Source organism: Chaetura pelagica, unplaced genomic scaffold (genome assembly GCF_000747805.2).
Source record: "Chaetura pelagica isolate M959 unplaced genomic scaffold, ChaPel_1.0 scaffold436, whole genome shotgun sequence".
Lineage (NCBI taxonomy): Eukaryota > Metazoa > Chordata > Aves > Apodiformes > Apodidae > Chaetura > Chaetura pelagica.
Window position 1 is genome coordinate 2,184,307 of NW_009953651.1, and position 16,899 is coordinate 2,201,205.

The 16,899-nt window shown below is 35.4% G+C and overlaps 1 protein-coding gene across 1 annotated transcript in view; it reads left to right on the forward strand.

The window, feature by feature from the left end:
- The first annotated feature begins 363 nt into the window (after positions 1 to 363).
- LOC104390844 (heparan sulfate glucosamine 3-O-sulfotransferase 1-like) overlaps positions 364 to 16,899 on the forward strand; it is a 45,746-nt gene continuing 29,210 nt past the window's right edge. Inside the window, exon 1 of the mRNA XM_010000050.1 lies at positions 364 to 445. The gene's annotated coding sequence lies outside the window, so the exon portion shown is untranslated. The remainder of the gene's footprint in view (positions 446 to 16,899) is intronic.

A 16,899-nucleotide genomic window follows, 5' to 3' on the forward strand; every position in this document is an offset into this window, starting at 1 on the left:
CGCCTCACGTTCCCGAGGTCTCCCCCAAGCCCTGCCCGTGGTTTAAAAATTGCTCTGTTGGCATAACTGTGCGGGATCCGCTGTCACCGCCGCTGACGCTGTCAAAAACGTCGTGGCTTCAGCAGCAGCACCAGCGAGCCCCCTCCCTCCGCCCCAGAGATCAAACCCTGATAATCCATTAGCTTCATCTTCCCCCCCCCTTACGCGAGAGTGATGAAGACTTGCTAATTAATTGACATACGAGGGAATGATCGCGGAAGGAGGAAGGAAGGAAGGGAAAAAAATACCCCGTTGCACCTGCTCCGCCGAGACTTGTCATCTGGATCTGGAGGAGAGCTGTAAATCATGTGAAGTGTTCGCGGCGGAGTCGGCTTCTGAGAGCTTGTAGGATTATGTATCCAAACGCCGAATTTATATTTCCCACTAGGAAAAGACTGAAACTCAGGTCAGATATAAACTACCTCATTTCATTTAAAACTAAACTGTAGTTTTTTTATTGTAATTCTAGAGGGGATTTTTCTTCTCTCCTGATTAAATAGAAAGTGCTGTTAGAGCATGGAGTAGTGATTTACACAGTCTAGCCTGAAATCTCTTGCAGAGTTGGAAGTGGCTGACAGTATAGGATGATGATTTAGAATTACATACATCTGATCATTTTTGTTATACACGGAAAAACTGAGAAAAACCAGGCTGTTAAATTTTACTTGCAGTTTTTAGTCTGTAGATAAAGCATCTTTTCTGAGATACTGAATGGAGAAAACTTGGACTAGGGACACCACAAATGCCACTGGAAAGGCTGACTTCCTTAAATGCAGCAACTAAAATCTGTGTGCTGTCTGCTTTGATTACTTCCAACATTTGAAAAAGAACTTTGAAAATATGATAAGCTAGTTTCATGAATTTCACTTACTGCCTCTAAGGCAATACTGTGATAGTTCTTGACATTTGCTTGTTAAATGAGCTGAACTGGGGGAGAACTACTGTTGAGTAAGATGTTTGTGACTAGGGATATTTATTCCTGTGGCAGGTATTTATTAATAAAAGAGGAAATAAGGTTTGGGGGCTGATAAGGTCAAGTTTTCATATTGCAGAAATTACGAATAATTTAATTTTATGGCATCTGTGAATTTTCATATATTTTACTAACTAGTCAAATATATCTTGCCACTAGCTGGCAAAACTATACTGAGGTTTTGTCATTTCAGATGGAACTAATTTAGACTGGGGTTAATTGCTTTAGTGGCCTAACATATTTTTGATAATTCTGTAAAAGACAAATAATAAGTTATTTCATTCCAGTTACATTTTAAAAAGTTGCTTTTGGATTAAAAGGATGTTGTATGTTATAGATGTAGGCTGTACATTGGATTTGGTCATGTCATCAGGAAGAGAGCATTGAGGAGTTTGTGTTCTTCAGCAAGTTTCTTAAGTTGTGAGCTTATTGTAAAAGTGTGTGTATGTTTGTGGCAAAAGAAGGCTATACTAATGAAATAAACTGCTAGTAAAAAACCCTAATAATAACAACCCAGAAAATATATGAGGTTAGCAAGAACATGTGAGCTAGGCTAACCAATCAATATGCTTACTTTGAAAACAAGGTGTGTATACAGTAGTTTTTGTATCACTGTTCTACAGCAACAAAATAAGGGAGCCAAAAATAAGCACAAGCTAGAAATAAAAAGACCAACATTTTAAAGGAGACTAGGGGAAGAAACACTTTTAAATTGAGTCTTACTGCCAAATTCAATACTGCATGTCATTGTTGAACTAAATCATACTCTAATATACAGAAGTTTATGTCAATTAAGGTGGAAATCTTGGTCTATAACAAACCACTTAAAAGACAGTCTGTTGTTGGGGATTTGGTTTATCACAGAAAAACTGATGGTAGGGGTCAAGTGACAGTCAATAAAGATAGACTTCACATTTTAACTTGGAACAAGAGAGCAATTTGTTTTCTTCTCTTATTCTTCTGTCTCTAACTGGAAATGCTATCACGAACAACAGTCCCTGAAGTCATCAAGGTGTTCTGTGGTGAACATTTATTGGTTTGAGATAACTCTTTAATAGAAATACTTTTTCTGTGTAACCAGCATTGTTCTGCCCAGTGCTTTGGCTAGGTACATTATATGTGGATAACATGGAAGGAAGAATTAGGGGTTTGAACAATTTCTATCATTGCTTATGTTGCAGTCCAGTGTACATTTTAAAATGAAATTTATGTGCAGCTGCCAAGGTGTTGATCAAAATACATTGGAAAAACATTTGCTTCTCTTCCAATCTAAAAAGAAAAAATCAGCCAGAAGGATGTAGGGAAATCTGCTTACAGTTACTAGACTTTATTGTGCATAAGATAACTACTTGACTGTGTTTGACATAATGGATGCGGATTTGATGATTTCAGTGAATGACAGACCCACCTTCATTTTTAACATTTGCAACAGGTTGAGGTTTTGTGTCAAAAAAAACGTAGTGCTGCATGTCTCTTGATGGACATAAATTTGAAAGGAGCTGAATGGAGTTAGACAACTGCAAATTTGCTTCATGTTCTTTTAATGCTATACAAATAGCTACGTGGTGACTGGTTCATATCTGTAGTCATATGAACATGCCCCCTCTGTTTTCTATAGCTCTTTTTGAGTTACACATTTCGTTAAGAAAACTTTTCAACAGGTTGTTCACTGATTAACATAAAAGTAGTACGTTATGAGGGGTGCAGAATGCTGTATGTCTGAACAGAAGCTTACGTGAAGTTTTTAGATAGCAACATAAATGTCGAAAGGATACTGCCAGCATTTGAGGCATATATGCAGAGAGCACAGCCACATTCCTTTTTTGGCTGTTTATATAGTAAGCAGGAGTCTATTAAACTGGCAAGGAGGACAAATATTTAATGATGACCTAGAGAGGCAATGTCATTTCAGTATGTTTGCAATGCACTTCTCTGTTTAGTTGCTGATTAAATCTTTTGATCTCAAGGACAACTTCTAGTCATCTGCTTTGATGCAATATTCTATAAACACATGTAAACTAGAGGAGCAGGGGTTTAAGTCTTAAGACTGTTTTCTCTTAAAGATAAAAAAACTTTGTGTAGTGCTCTCGTAGCCCCAGCTGAACTTCAATGGGCATAGGGGGAACAAAAAGACCAGGAAGGAGAGGAATAGAAAAGGGAGTGGTTCTTCACCATAGTAACTCAGGACTGATGAGAAGGCCTTTCTGAGTTAGGCAACCAGTTTATCTAATCCTGGTTATAAAGTTGCCATAGTCTACCTTAAAGCTAGTTGTTGCTCTTTTTGGAAAGATGTTTCAAATCCTCTCTCCTAATGCTTAGAAATTTCTTTGAACTTCCAGCCCAAATAAATTCCTCTATTCCTAATTTTTAATATCTCAATATTGTTATTTAAAAACAGCTCCTTCCTTAGATCATACCCCTTGATAAACTACAAACATTAATCATGTGCATTCCTTAGCTTTTATGTGTTAGGATCAAACAAGCAGATCAAGCACCTTTTAGTCTGTCCAGTAAAACAGAATAAATAGGAAGATATAGAGCCTATTCATTTGATTCTCCTGAATTGTGATCATACCTCACCTGCATCAAATACCTTGTAACTGAAGTGTTTCCTCAAAGTCTTGAATAATAGTGCCAATGCTCCACTTGGTCTACTGAAAATACATTATCAGATATTTGTGAAGATGAAGTTTATTTTACAGCTATACCAGGTTGGCTTATTCTTCTTGCAGTGAACTAGACAAGAGTGCATGATTCCTCTTTTCGTCTTGGTCTCAAAATTACAAGACACTATGTAATCACAGAAATGATATTATTTATAATCCTGTGGCAATTCTAATCAGATGGTGTTTTATTGAGACTGAACAAAAACACAGGATAGAGACAGAATATAGTGGGATTTTCATTATGACCTGGGGAACGCCTGAAAATTGAGTCACTGAATTAGTACTGAAAATGCACTATAGAATTGGAAAGTAGTAATTGTGACTGCATAATTTTAAATTTAATTACGTTATTCTGTTAAATAACAGACTGACCTATGTTTGTAAAGAGTTAATTTGTTAAAATATTTAAAATATACTGTAATTCTCTACATAGTACTTTAGGACAACAGTTAGTTGATGTGGCTTCACAGAAGAAAATTGTCTTGCTGTTGACAGGGCTTTGAAGCCTTTTTCTCAATTTTACTTTCAAGCTTCCTTGAGCTCAAAAGTAAAGAATCTCTCCAGCAATTATTTTATTATTATTATTATTATTTTTTCCTGGCATGTCTGTATTTTCTCTGTAGACCAGGTTCATATTTTCAATCCAGTGCTCATTTCTACTGGTTTCTGTGAAAAAAACTGACAGTTACCAGATAACCAGACAGTTATCAGCCTTTCTTTTGCCTGCAAAGTTTTGAATGGAAACTATGGAACAGACCAGAATCTTCTGCTATTGTTGCTGCAGGACTACACCTCCACCTGTATCCTCAAAAAGCCATTACCCTTTCATGCATATTTAGTTTGGTTTTTCTAATTATTAATGTAAGAATCTGTTCAGTTCAAATATTGAAGAAATTTCTACAAGGAAAAAAACACATTTATGTCCCCTTGGTTAAAACTAACAAATATAACAGGAAGTTTTTAAGCCTAGAGAAGAGAGGTTATTAAAGACATAGATATTTCCAACTGAAATGTGAAGTGGAAAAGCTACTAAAGGGAAATATGTGCTGCAATGACTTTAATAATTTCAGCTGAAATAAGAATATGGGTACATTTCCTTAATTAAGTTACTATGGTTTTGAAAAAAAACAATATTATTTAAATGTTTAATTTTTTTAAAAATTGTCTTTTGAATTAATCTTATTTTTCTTGCATTTTGACATAGCAACTGTGTTTTTAAGCCCTTCACTAGTTTTGGTTTTGCTTAATCCTCAAATTGCAACAGGATTTCCATGGAAATTTGGTGTAGTATTACTCTAACTTTACATTTAAAATTTTTAATTGTCGATAAGAAAGTGTAGTATATCATGCAAGTCATACTTTGAAAATTCAGGCTAGGATATTAGCTATCATTATCATGCTAAATAGCAATAGTATGCTTTTTTATATGTAATGGAGCTGCTTACACAAAAGATGCATACATAGCCACAGAAACACAGAACTGAAGATGATGAGGTGGACTTCTGGAGATCATTTAGTCCAATCCTCCTGCTCAAAACAGGGTCACAAAAAGCATGTTGCCGAGGGCTGTCTCCAGTTGTGTTTTGAGTATCTCCAAGGATGGATACTTTAGAGCCTTGTTACGCAGCCTGTTTCAGTGTTGGACAACTCTCACATGAAAAATATTTGGGTTTGGGTTCAAATGGAATTTCTTGAATTTCTGTTCATAACTTCTCCCTCTTGTCCTTTCACCACTGGATGTTACCAAGAAGAATTTGTCTGTCTGCTGTTCTCCCTCCCATTATGTATTTAAACATACTGATAAGATCCTTCCTGAGCCTTCTCCAGGCTGAACAACTCCAGCTCTCCCAGACTGTCTTCATATGACAAATACTCCAATCACCGCATCATCTCTCTAACCCTTCAATGGATGCATCCACAATGTCCATGTCTTTCTTGTACTGGGGAGTCCAGAAGTGGACACACTACTCCACATGTGCCTTCACTGGTGCTGAAGGGAAGGATCACCTCTCCAGCCTGCTGGCAGTTCTTTTTCTAGTGCAGCTCAGGAGAATGTTAGCCTTCATTGCCACAAGGGCACTGTGCTGGTTTATGTTCAACTTCTTGTCTACCAGAACTGCCTACCCCCATTCTTTTCTGCCCAGTTGCTTTCCATTGAGTTGGTCCCTAGCTTTTTACTAGCACATGGGGTTATTCCTCTCTGGATGATGAATATGCATTTCCTTTTGCTGAATTTCATTTCTTCAGTTTGTTGAGGTCCCTTTGAATTGCAGCACAAGTACTCCTAATTTTGAATGGTCTGCCAACTTGCTGAGGGCACACTCAGTCCCATTATTTAGCTAATTAATGAAAATGTTGAACAGCATTGGCCCCAAGATCAACCCTTTGGAGTGCACCACTAGTAACTGGACTCCAGCTGAAATATGTGGCACTGATCACAATCCTCGGAGCCCACAGTTCCACCAATTTTCTTTTCACCTCACTTCTGTAGATTTCTAGTGTTGTGGGGCCAGGCTAATTAACAGATAAGTCTTTTCACCATCCTTACTTGTGTACACACACATACTAATTGACAGTTGTCCTTTTGTGTATGTTTTAGCATATGATTGTGAATTGCCCATACCATGTGTTCGAGACAGGGAAGATACTATTATTTTATATGTCACATAGACAATGCATCTTTTTGCATTAATTGATTTCCTCCACATTTTTAAGAGAGAGGGACCCTCTGGGATTGATATAGTTATGGGGATTTTTAAATGAGTGGTCTTGAAATTGATTGTGAAATGGGGGTGAATTAATCAGGCTGTTGCTGAAGTTCATGAAGCCTGTATGGCCTTTCATTCAGCTGAAGCAATTGTGTGTCTTATGTTGGTAAAATTAAAGGGCTTTTAAATATATGCTTGCTTCAGATGGAAAACAAACAAGCAAACAAACTTGAGAAGAATTGCATTAGTATTCCACAATTTTTTTGCTATTCCACACTAACTAGCTTTGCCAGCAGAAGGCTGGAAGAGTCTGCAAGTAGTCTTACTTTTTTGTTGTCTAAAAAAGGTTTAAACAGAAAAAAGATGCCTAATTAAACATTGTATAAACTGCAAACAGAAGACTTTACTTTTGTTTTGCAGAGATCAATTATAGAAAATGTGTTTATTTATTGACAATGACAGCTTAGTGGATATCTAAAAAAAATCTGAAAGCCCAAAAGCAAGATAATAGGGATATAGACTGTACTCATAAATGACAAAGTTTCAGTTAATAGTCATACTGCTTTCTAGATATGAGTGAATTAAAGTAATCCAAATGCTATGTGTAACTTTTTAGTTTGGAATGGACAGAAACTGAGCAACTTCTGTCCATGTCATATTTTAGCATTTATATAGTGTTTACAAGGTACAAAACTCTCTTCATTACACCCTCTGAAATGGGTAGGTGATTTTCTAAAAATGAACAGTATGGGGTCCATATATTTTAGACCTAGAAATCTGCTAGGAGTTTGAATTTTGATACAAGTTTATATCAGCATATAAAGGGCATACCATATACTTCGATACAAAAAGTCTGCTCTTACAAGATGTGTTTTCTTTTTTAAGGAACAAAGATACAGAGTTTCATTCTGAACACTTGAATAGCATCGTATCTCTTTGATAATGGAGTCTAGCCAGATGTAGTTTTTACTGAATTAATGTGTTGGCTACTATACAGAACTAGTTTGTAAAGGTTCATACAGAATAGAGCTTTCATTTACAAAGATTATGGCAGATTTAGCTTTTATTAATTTATGTATTTTTGTGGAAAGAGATTACCTATGGAAAGAGGAAACTTGTCTTTCTTGTCTCCACCCTCTTTGGTTGACAGCCTTTCCCTCCAGCAATCATTTGACAGCAATCAGATTGAGGATTATTTCTGGAAGGAGAAGGTTTACAGCTTTACTTCAACAGTAAGATTAAAAAGAAGGTAGCTGTCATCTGTTTCCTTGGCTTAACTAGTTAAAATTATAGCCATAAAAATACCTTATTACTCAACTGAGCTGTTCTGTTCATTTTATACAGTAAACAGACCTTATTGAATGAAAGGCAGTCAAGCTGTGCAAACAGTAGTTAGACAAAATTTCAGAGATTGTTATTTATTGTTTCTAGGTTGTTGTTGTTTGTTTTGTGTTGGTTTTTTTTTTTTACATAAGACTTATGCAGATATTGTAGTGAAACATTTTATCTTGTGACCCTGTCATATATGAAGACAACACAGATAATTCTCAGGATAAACAAGTTCATGTCTTGTAACAGCCAGATTCTTGAGCATCTTCCTGATTTACCTCACAGTAATTCCCACGTGGCTGGGTTTCCCATTGTAAAATTTATAAAGGAATGTACTGTCAAGTTTAAGATAGAAAATAATTTACAATTGTCAACTTTGACACTTTTTAGTGATAGATTCCTAAGATGCAGTATGAAAACAAGCACAAAAGAATTATTTTTTTTGTTTGTTTGTTTTGTTTTGTAGGTTGCAGGAGGTGGATATCTTTTAGATCTAATCCCCAAAATTTATGTTCTGTCACTCTCAGAATCATCTGATTTTGCTTCCTTTGTACCACATGCTACCTCTAGTTTATTCTGTAAATAAATAGCTCAATTTAGTTTGATGGTGTTTTATTGTTGTTTGGGTTTTTTTTGATCTGTTTACTTAATGTACAGAATTTGATTTTACAGCTTTAGTTTTGTTCTATACTATTGAATGTCGAGTCTTCCAGTATTTTTAGTAACCTGTGCATCACTGATTTTCTGGCTGTGATACTTTTCCCTTGCCTTAAAAATAGCCTTTCAAAGTGTAGACCTTTTTGTGCTTCTAGGGTTTTCTAAATTCAAAATCTGACATGTGCACTGGAGAATAAAGAAAAAGAAAAGGCTTGTTATTTTTATACTCTACTGCATTCTTCTGTTTGCTCCAACTTTCTGGATCCTAAAGTAAGATTTGTGCCTGCACACTGCAAAAAAATCCTGAGAGATTAGGCCTCTTTAGCAGGTTAGAGAGCTTAATGCTTTTGATTTTTCACTTTTTTTTTTTTTTTTTTTTTTTTTTTTTTTAATATCCCCTCAGCAAAATTATGGAAGTTTAAGATGTTAATTTGAATGTTTGGTGGCTGCCTTTTTATGCTTGTACTGTATCTCCTCTATTCTGATAGCATAAATAATGCCAGTGAAAAACTGAAATTTCAAAACTAAATTAATCTTGAAAAGAGTACTTTAATGATAACTACATATGGAGTTTTAGAAAATGGAAATAACATAAATCTTCACTAAACAGTCATTCCTCAAAGTCAGGTTATCAGATATTCAGAAAAGAGCATTGTATATCTTTTGTTTTGAATCCTTGTGTGCTCAAATGCGCAGAATATTGTGCTTTAATACTCCAAGGAATTTGTTCGACTTTGCTTCTGTAATGAAGCAGTTTCCTTTAATCAAACAGAAGCCAATAGAAGCATCCAGCATTGAACATAGCTCTATATTGCCCACTGGGAGATATTTAAATTTGTGCTAGCTTGCACTGGAAGGAAATGCTGTTAAAGCGTTTTGGTTTGGTTTGGTTTGGTTCTGTAAACACTTTGATACTCAGTGTGTAAAATTTAATTTAAAGAAAAATATGATAATATCATATAAACTGATTAAGGCAATTAACTTTTTAGCCAATTGTAGAATAATACTATGCAAGTTTCAACACGCTATTCCTGTTTAAGCTGACTATATTACTTTATACCATAGATAAAAAAATACGAGCTGCTCTGCTGTTTCTAATTTACTTTTTGTGATCCTAGGATATTCTCATTTATTAAAAGGAAATAATCTCTTGTGTATATATATGTGTATGAGGAAGGAAATAACTGTCTAGATTTAAATTGCAAGTATTTGTTTTGATGGAGATGATTTTGTGTTTCTCTCTTAAAGATTCCTTGCCAAAAAGGTTCAGAGCAAGATTAGGATTGCAGAGTAATTTTTTTAAATTCTGAACCCAACAATACCAATTTTCTCTGCATATGACTTATTACATGTGCATTGGTATTTTTACACAGTCTCTGCCTGTGCAGTCATGTGCTGTTGATCCTGATCCCATGAAATTTGTTCACTGTGAACTCTTAATAACAGCAACAGATACATTACAATTTTTCATGCGTAGAGTTTAATGAGGATAGTAAGATTATTATGAGGTTTATTTTTATCATCTTATTATAATTTTATTTTTTAAAACAGATGGAACAACCAAAGCATACACAGTTACATGAGTTGTTATATAGGAAGCTTTGGGAAAGACTGAGAAGTTTTGGGTTTATAGCTGTTGAAGGAAAAATGTTCAATATGGGTATTCACTGAACAGTGTGCTCCATGTACAGTGGTTTAAACCTACTGCAGTGTGTAATTGAGGTGAGCTTGTTTTACCAGTTAAAGCTGCACTTACATAAGGCTTGAAGGAATTTTAGGTATCAGTGTAGAGTTGGCCAGAGACTTCTGGAGGGAATGTCATTTGTTGACAGACTACTCAGCTTAGTATTTCTTGAGGAATATTAATTCAGTCTCATAGAATTACTTTCTTTCCTACTTTAAGGGAACTACAGTTCCCAGGAATCCCAGCTGTAAGGCAGAGTTTACCATGCTGGCAGCAGGAAATCTATATAGCTAGGGGAGTTCATTTCACCTGAATGAATGGAAAATCTCTTTATTTTAACAAATAGCTTGAGAAAGCTTCTGTCCCCTTCTCCAAATGATCTAAAAAATGTTGCTTCTGAAGTGGAACAATTTATTGTGCTACTGAAACTTCAGAATTTCTCAGAACATTAAATCTACCTTCCAGTTAGTTAAGTATCCAAGAATAAAGTACCTCTATCTTTACCTCTTAATGTCTAACTGATTCTAATTTTGATGCTAGGTAAACACTTATTTAGCTTTAATACATTCCAGTATAATGTGAGACAGCTCTGAAAAGTTAATATTAAATATTGCAGTGTGATTTGTAAGGTCATAAGGAAAACATTTTGCCTGTTTGAAGTTTTAGAAATTGGTCCCTTTTTATCTGATGTTTAGGAAGGCTGAGCAAGATAGAAAGGACTATAAGTAGTTTTCCCCCAAAATAATGAGACAATCCTTTTTAAGACCCTTTCAGTGCCATTCAGACAAGTACAGCAGAACAAGGTCCCATCCTCCTCTTTGTTGGTGATAAAGTTTTTCTTTCTTACATTAGTATATAATGCAGCTATTTTTTTTAGAGTATGATTTATTCTGAGTTGAAGAGGAAGGAACATTCAGTGTAATTCAGTAATATTTTCTTTTGGATTACAGTTTAGTAGTTTAGTTTCTTGTTCGTTTGTCTGTTTCCTGTTGTCTGTTGTTAAGCATAATCCATAACTACTGCAGACTTCCTTTTATGTGGTTTGTTTTTTTTTCCCTTAAGTCTGTGGTTCTCTTGAACCGTAGTTACGCTTTATTTTTCTAGTTTCTCTGGGCATTTTTGGTAGTGTTTTTTTTTGTTTGTTTTGTTTTTGTTTGTTTGTTGTTTGGTTTTTTGGAGGCAAGAGTTGCTTGTTTGCTTTAGTTTTAGTTATTTATTTTCCTCACACTTGCTTTTCAGTTCTGTTTTTACTTTCTGTTTGTCATTCTTCAGCATCTTCCAGTCTCCTGGATTTGGTTTTATTTCTGAAATGAAACCTCAAACCCTGTTGAAATGCAGGTTTTGATTACTGCTGCTAGGGAAGAAATTTTCTTCTGAAATGTTTCTCTGTAGATGACACCAGTTTGTCAAAACTACCTGCTCTCCTGTATTTTGACAAAATCAATAATTCAGTGGCTTGGGTGCTCGAAACCTGGTGTTTGGATTGCAGTAAGTTGGGCAGAGTAGGAGTTTTGCTTGACACATTTTGCTTAGACGTTGCACTGGGAAATTGTTGTGGTTTTTTTTTTTTTTCTATTTAATGTTGAGAAACTTGTCTTTATTATGATGCAGCAGAAACTGCCTGTAGAGGATAACATTGTACTTCTTGGTGAACAGATCTTTGGCTGACTAGCTTTAGATGCAAATTAACTTTGGATCTGGGACATTTTTGTCACTTCTTAAAGTAAAAAAAAAATTGGAAATAACTGGTTGCCAAAACACGTAGATGCCTGTAGTCCATTTTTTCTGAAGGGATCTTCAGTATATTGTCATTCACTTCTGTGTTGTAGCTAGTGGCTATGACAATGAGTATATAATTTAGTATGACAACATATGCAAGCATAGGACTCACTCAGGATTTGAAACCTGGGTTGTCTCCTGCATGCTTTTGAATCCATGACTTCTGCCTGCTGGGAAAGTGTCCACACTGTTAGTTGATAGAATGTTTTGTTGTAGAGTGTTGGCTTTGGATCTTTACAGTGTAGCTGTTTTATTATTTTAAATATTAATGAAGTGGAGGGTAGAGCCATAGTGCCCATATCCCCTGAAGAAGTGGATTGCACCTCCAATCTCCCTGTCTTTAAGGGCAGTTGCCTCAGATACAATTTCATCTTTCATCTTGGGTTAGTTAATTAGTGCTTGAAAAGTGAAATAGTTACACTCCATATATTCAATTAATACTTAAACAAGTCAAATATTTTTTTTAAAAGCCCATGGTGTATCAAATTTTGAAAAGGACCACAGCAGAGGAAAAGCAATATTTGAAATTTAATTTTGCAGTTTAAGAAGGTTTTAGGGAGCTGGCAAAGGGAAACTAAATTACTTTTAGGTGATATCTGTACTGTGGTATTAAAAGAAAGGCTTCCAGTTTTTCAACTTATGCTAAATTGAGAGAAACCATACAGTCACATTTTGTACAAATGAACTTAGATTAAGTATCCAGGCTAATAAGTGTCAGATGTAGTTAAATACAGATATGTAATATTACTCTGAAGCAAGATTAAAATGGAGGATACCTACTGAATAGAAAAATCTCAGAGCGTGCTGAGCAGCAGAGGGATAGAAGGACCTGTTAGAAGAATGCCTGGTGTATAAAGCACTATTGCAGTACAGCTGTAGTGTATATGGGGAAAAAAATAATTTAAAACCCTAGTTGTATACACAAATAGGTTGAAGTCATAGAAGTTTGTAAAGTTTTATGTACATGGGAGCATTCTAAGTTAAAGCCAACTAAACATTTTTGTTTAAATCACATTAAGTCAATAGATAAATAACACTTCTTCCTTTTCTCCATTTGTTGTATTTCACTGAATGGCCATTTTACTTCTTAAGAAATATGTGTACACATGGATCAATGTATTTTAGATTTCATTTGATTTAATATTTCTGAACTTTCTTAGAGTGATGTAACCTCAGAGCCTATATGGCAAATTAAGGTGTGCTGTGTGCCTTTGTCTGAGAATAGTTACTTTGTGTGCTCGAGTCATAGATTCACATTATCTCCCAGTGAAAACACAGGATAAAAATACTTTATTGATGAATCAAAAACATGGGGCTGTCAGTGAAAAAGCTGAGCTTTCTGCTGTGAATAATCAACAATTGGCCAGCAGCTGTGTGTGGAAGGGCTCAAATGTAGAGCCTTGTTGTGGAAAGCTAATGTTTTATCATCCATATAATTGGTGTCTGAAATCCATCTGCAGCCATGTGTCAGAAGATAGCTGAGTTTAGAAATTAACAGTTTCTAGTAGTGATAACCAATTCCTGAAGAAAAATACAGATGCTGTAAGAATGTGATATTGCTACAGTGTTGATGTTGAACCAGCATTAGAAGTCAGGAAAAGGACTGAGCTTAAGCCAAAGTTTTAGTCCCACAACCCTGGCCCAATTCTAGTTTAAATATATGCTGCCTGCCTAGCCTGACTGTCTTACTTTGAGGATGGTGTAGGATGAAGAAAAGAAGTTGTAAAATGTCCATGGTGTAGAGGAGCAATTCAAATTGTGGCCTTATAAATCTGATACACCTAAACCTTGTGAAGTTAATCTTGCATGCTCCTCGTAATGAGTTCTTTAACATTAGAAAATGATGAGGTTTGGCTCTGGCAGACACTCATCTTTTTCCCTGCTCTTCATTTATGGTTGCCTTACATGAATTCTGTGTTCAGTCATTTCTGAGGCTAGTGTAAGGAAATAACATCTGCTCCGCTTGAAATTCTTGCTATTTGCTTTTACGTAAAGCAGCAGTTCCCTTTGTCCCTCTCTCTGTTTTTGTGTTTCTTTGGTTGTTTTTTTGTTTGTGGGGGGTTTTTTGGTGGCTTTTTTTTTGTTTCTTTCTCAACCATGGTGAATGTGTTTTTGTGGAAGACAGCCTGCATGCCCTAAACATCAACCTGCCTTTCTAATTCTTAAATAGAAACATTTATTTTTAGGGTTTTACATATAATTTATGCATATATACTATATTTTATATTTGTCAGAAAGATTGAAGTAAGAGTAAACAATTAGTGTAGCACAACAGAGGATTATATTTGGTATTTCTTGGCTATCTGGAAAATACCTCTATTCGGTTATTGTATGTTTTCTTTTATTTTATTGACAGTAAGACTGTGATCTTACTAAAGGAAAAAATATCTCTTTGGAAAGCTAACAAAGGAAAAATTCCATGTAACAGAAGTGTCACAGATGAGTGGTCATAGTTTTCATTGTTTGCAGCTTTAGAGTAAAAAGCAGAAACTGTTCCAGTCATTTAGTGTGATTCTTGAACACAATCACAGTAGTTGAGAGTAGTTGTGTAAGTGGACAAGGAGGGAAATTGTAAAAGCATGCTAGCATTTAAGGGTATATTAAGTTTTAATTATTTCCTGAAGAAATGTGGGGTCACTATTTTTCACACTTAGGCAACCTGTTCCAATGCCTGACTGTCCTCATAGTAAAAAAGCTTTTCCTCATACCCAGTCAGAATGTCTCATGTTTCAGCTTACATCAATTGAACTGTGTCCTCACTCTAGGAAAAACTCTGAAGAGCTTGGCTCCACTGCTGTGTTGACCCCCTTGTAGGCAAGCTCCTTTGTTGTTGATAGTAGCAGATGTTTGCGTACTCTGCCTCACTTAGAAGATTGGCTTCTTTTTTGTGGTTCTGATCCCAAAAAGGTATTGAGGCAGTTCATGCTACATGTCTATCATAGATGCAGGCGCTTGAAGGGAAGGCTCAAGGAGACCTTACCAGTGTTTAAAAATATCTGATTGTAGAGTGCAAAGAAAATCAACACATACTCTTCTCAGTTGTGTGCAGTAGCAGAATAAGAGACAATGGGCATAAACTAAAACGCATGAATTCTATCTGAACAAAAGAAAACAGTTTCTTACTGTGAGGGAGGCCTGGAGTGGGAGGTTTTTGGGTTTAGATTTGGTCTTCTTAATTATTTTGACAGAAACTCAAACGATCTCATATAGATTTTATATTACGATAAAGAGATTAAATGTAGGTTAATGGAAGACAACTGAACAATAGCTAAAATACTGCTGAAAGTAATCAATTTGTTTAACCATATGTTGTTAATTAATTGCCTTTTATTCAGGAGCATATATCTGTTGAAATGAGAATAAAAGCTCTTGATGTTCTTGTTTCCTTCTGTGAATGCAGTAGGTCTAATTATTTCAGTAACTCTAAGTATTGTAGTAAACTTGTGGGTTATTTCTCCAAACAGTTCCTATTGTTCCAATTGGAAAATTGTATTCTGAGTCATCATATAACTGAAAACTATTCTTGTTTTGTTATTATTGTTATTATTATCATCATCCTGATTTAAGCAGACCAGAATAAAAATTGCTCCTGGGTCTACTGACCTGAGAAGTTCTGAGACAACTCCCAGCAGCTGCTGGGCTGTGGCAGTGACAGTAGGGGGAGCAGTTGTGCCTATGGGGAGGAGAGGCTGTGTCAGGTGACCCAAATGGGAGTTATCCATACCGTACATTGTTAGAATTATGGATTACTATACTTCTAATTAGTCAGATGTGAAGGCTTTTCAGCTGTTCTTTGAAACTTCTGGTGGTTTTTACCATTTCTCATAACTTTGATCTCTGATTAAAATTAAATATTAGCAGTTGTTTTCTGAAATTCTTGCTGCTTTATTATTGTTTCTAAAAGCACCAAAGACTAGAAGTAAATTGATATTCTTAAAACTTCATTAAAATATTGTTTTAATCAAGAATACTAAGGATAACCTTCATGATCAGACTGCATATGAAACAATTCATTATTAAACTGCAAAAAAAGAATCTACACACATTTAAATACAAATATGAGATTCAAGCCAGACTTAACTTCACACTTGAATTTACATCTTCTTTCCTTAAGCTTATCTGTCTGCTCAAATGTCTTGACATTTGATGAATTTTCCATGCTGTATTCACAAATGGGTCAGTTTTCAGGGAAAATATTCACAGTATCCATGGACAGCCACACTTCATTTCATCTTCAACTGAGGTCATATCAAGTAAATCCCTGTGTCCTAACATAGGCCACAGAAGTAGTTAAGTTTTGTATATAGATTATCAAGATGTAAATGGTTTGCTTCCTCAAGGGAGGAGAAGACTTCCTGTGCTTGCACTCCTGAATTCACACAGGTGTAGTAGCTCTAATGTAAAATGCATTAATATTGCTGGTGCTCTTTGCAGTCTGATGTGAGCACACATGGCAACTTCATGTATATCTGCTAATGTAGCTATGATTGTAGCTCTTACATTAGCTTCCAGGGGGCTGTTTTGTTTATAAACTATATCTTATGCTAGTAAATGTCAGCTTTCAGCAAGCCCAGATGTGGACTGGAGGTGTAACCCCATGCTCTCTCCAGAAATAACACTGAGAGCTATGGACAAACACCTCTTGAATAACTGGAAATGAATAATTTTATTTATATATATATATTTAAGAGCTTTTATTCATATTATGAATACTGCTTGGTTTTTTACGCAGCAGTATTGTTATTTGTTGATTGATTCATTTGCTTATTGTAAATGTTGTAGAAATGTTCCACAGGTAAACAAATACCAGCAATGTCCTGTCTTCAGGGCAGATAAAGAACAAGGTAAGACTTACAGCCAGACTGTGCTTGATGAATTCTATGTTAAAGACCTTTTCTGTTTAATATTGCTCAGTTCCTGAATATCTGAGAACACCTGTAGTACCTATTTAGCAGTGTCCAAGTTAGGCTATGTTGACCTGGCACTTCTTTATGAATAAAGTGCTTAGTACCTTAGATTTTGTGTTTAATCTTATGGGGTTTAAATAATCTAAACTTCTTAAAG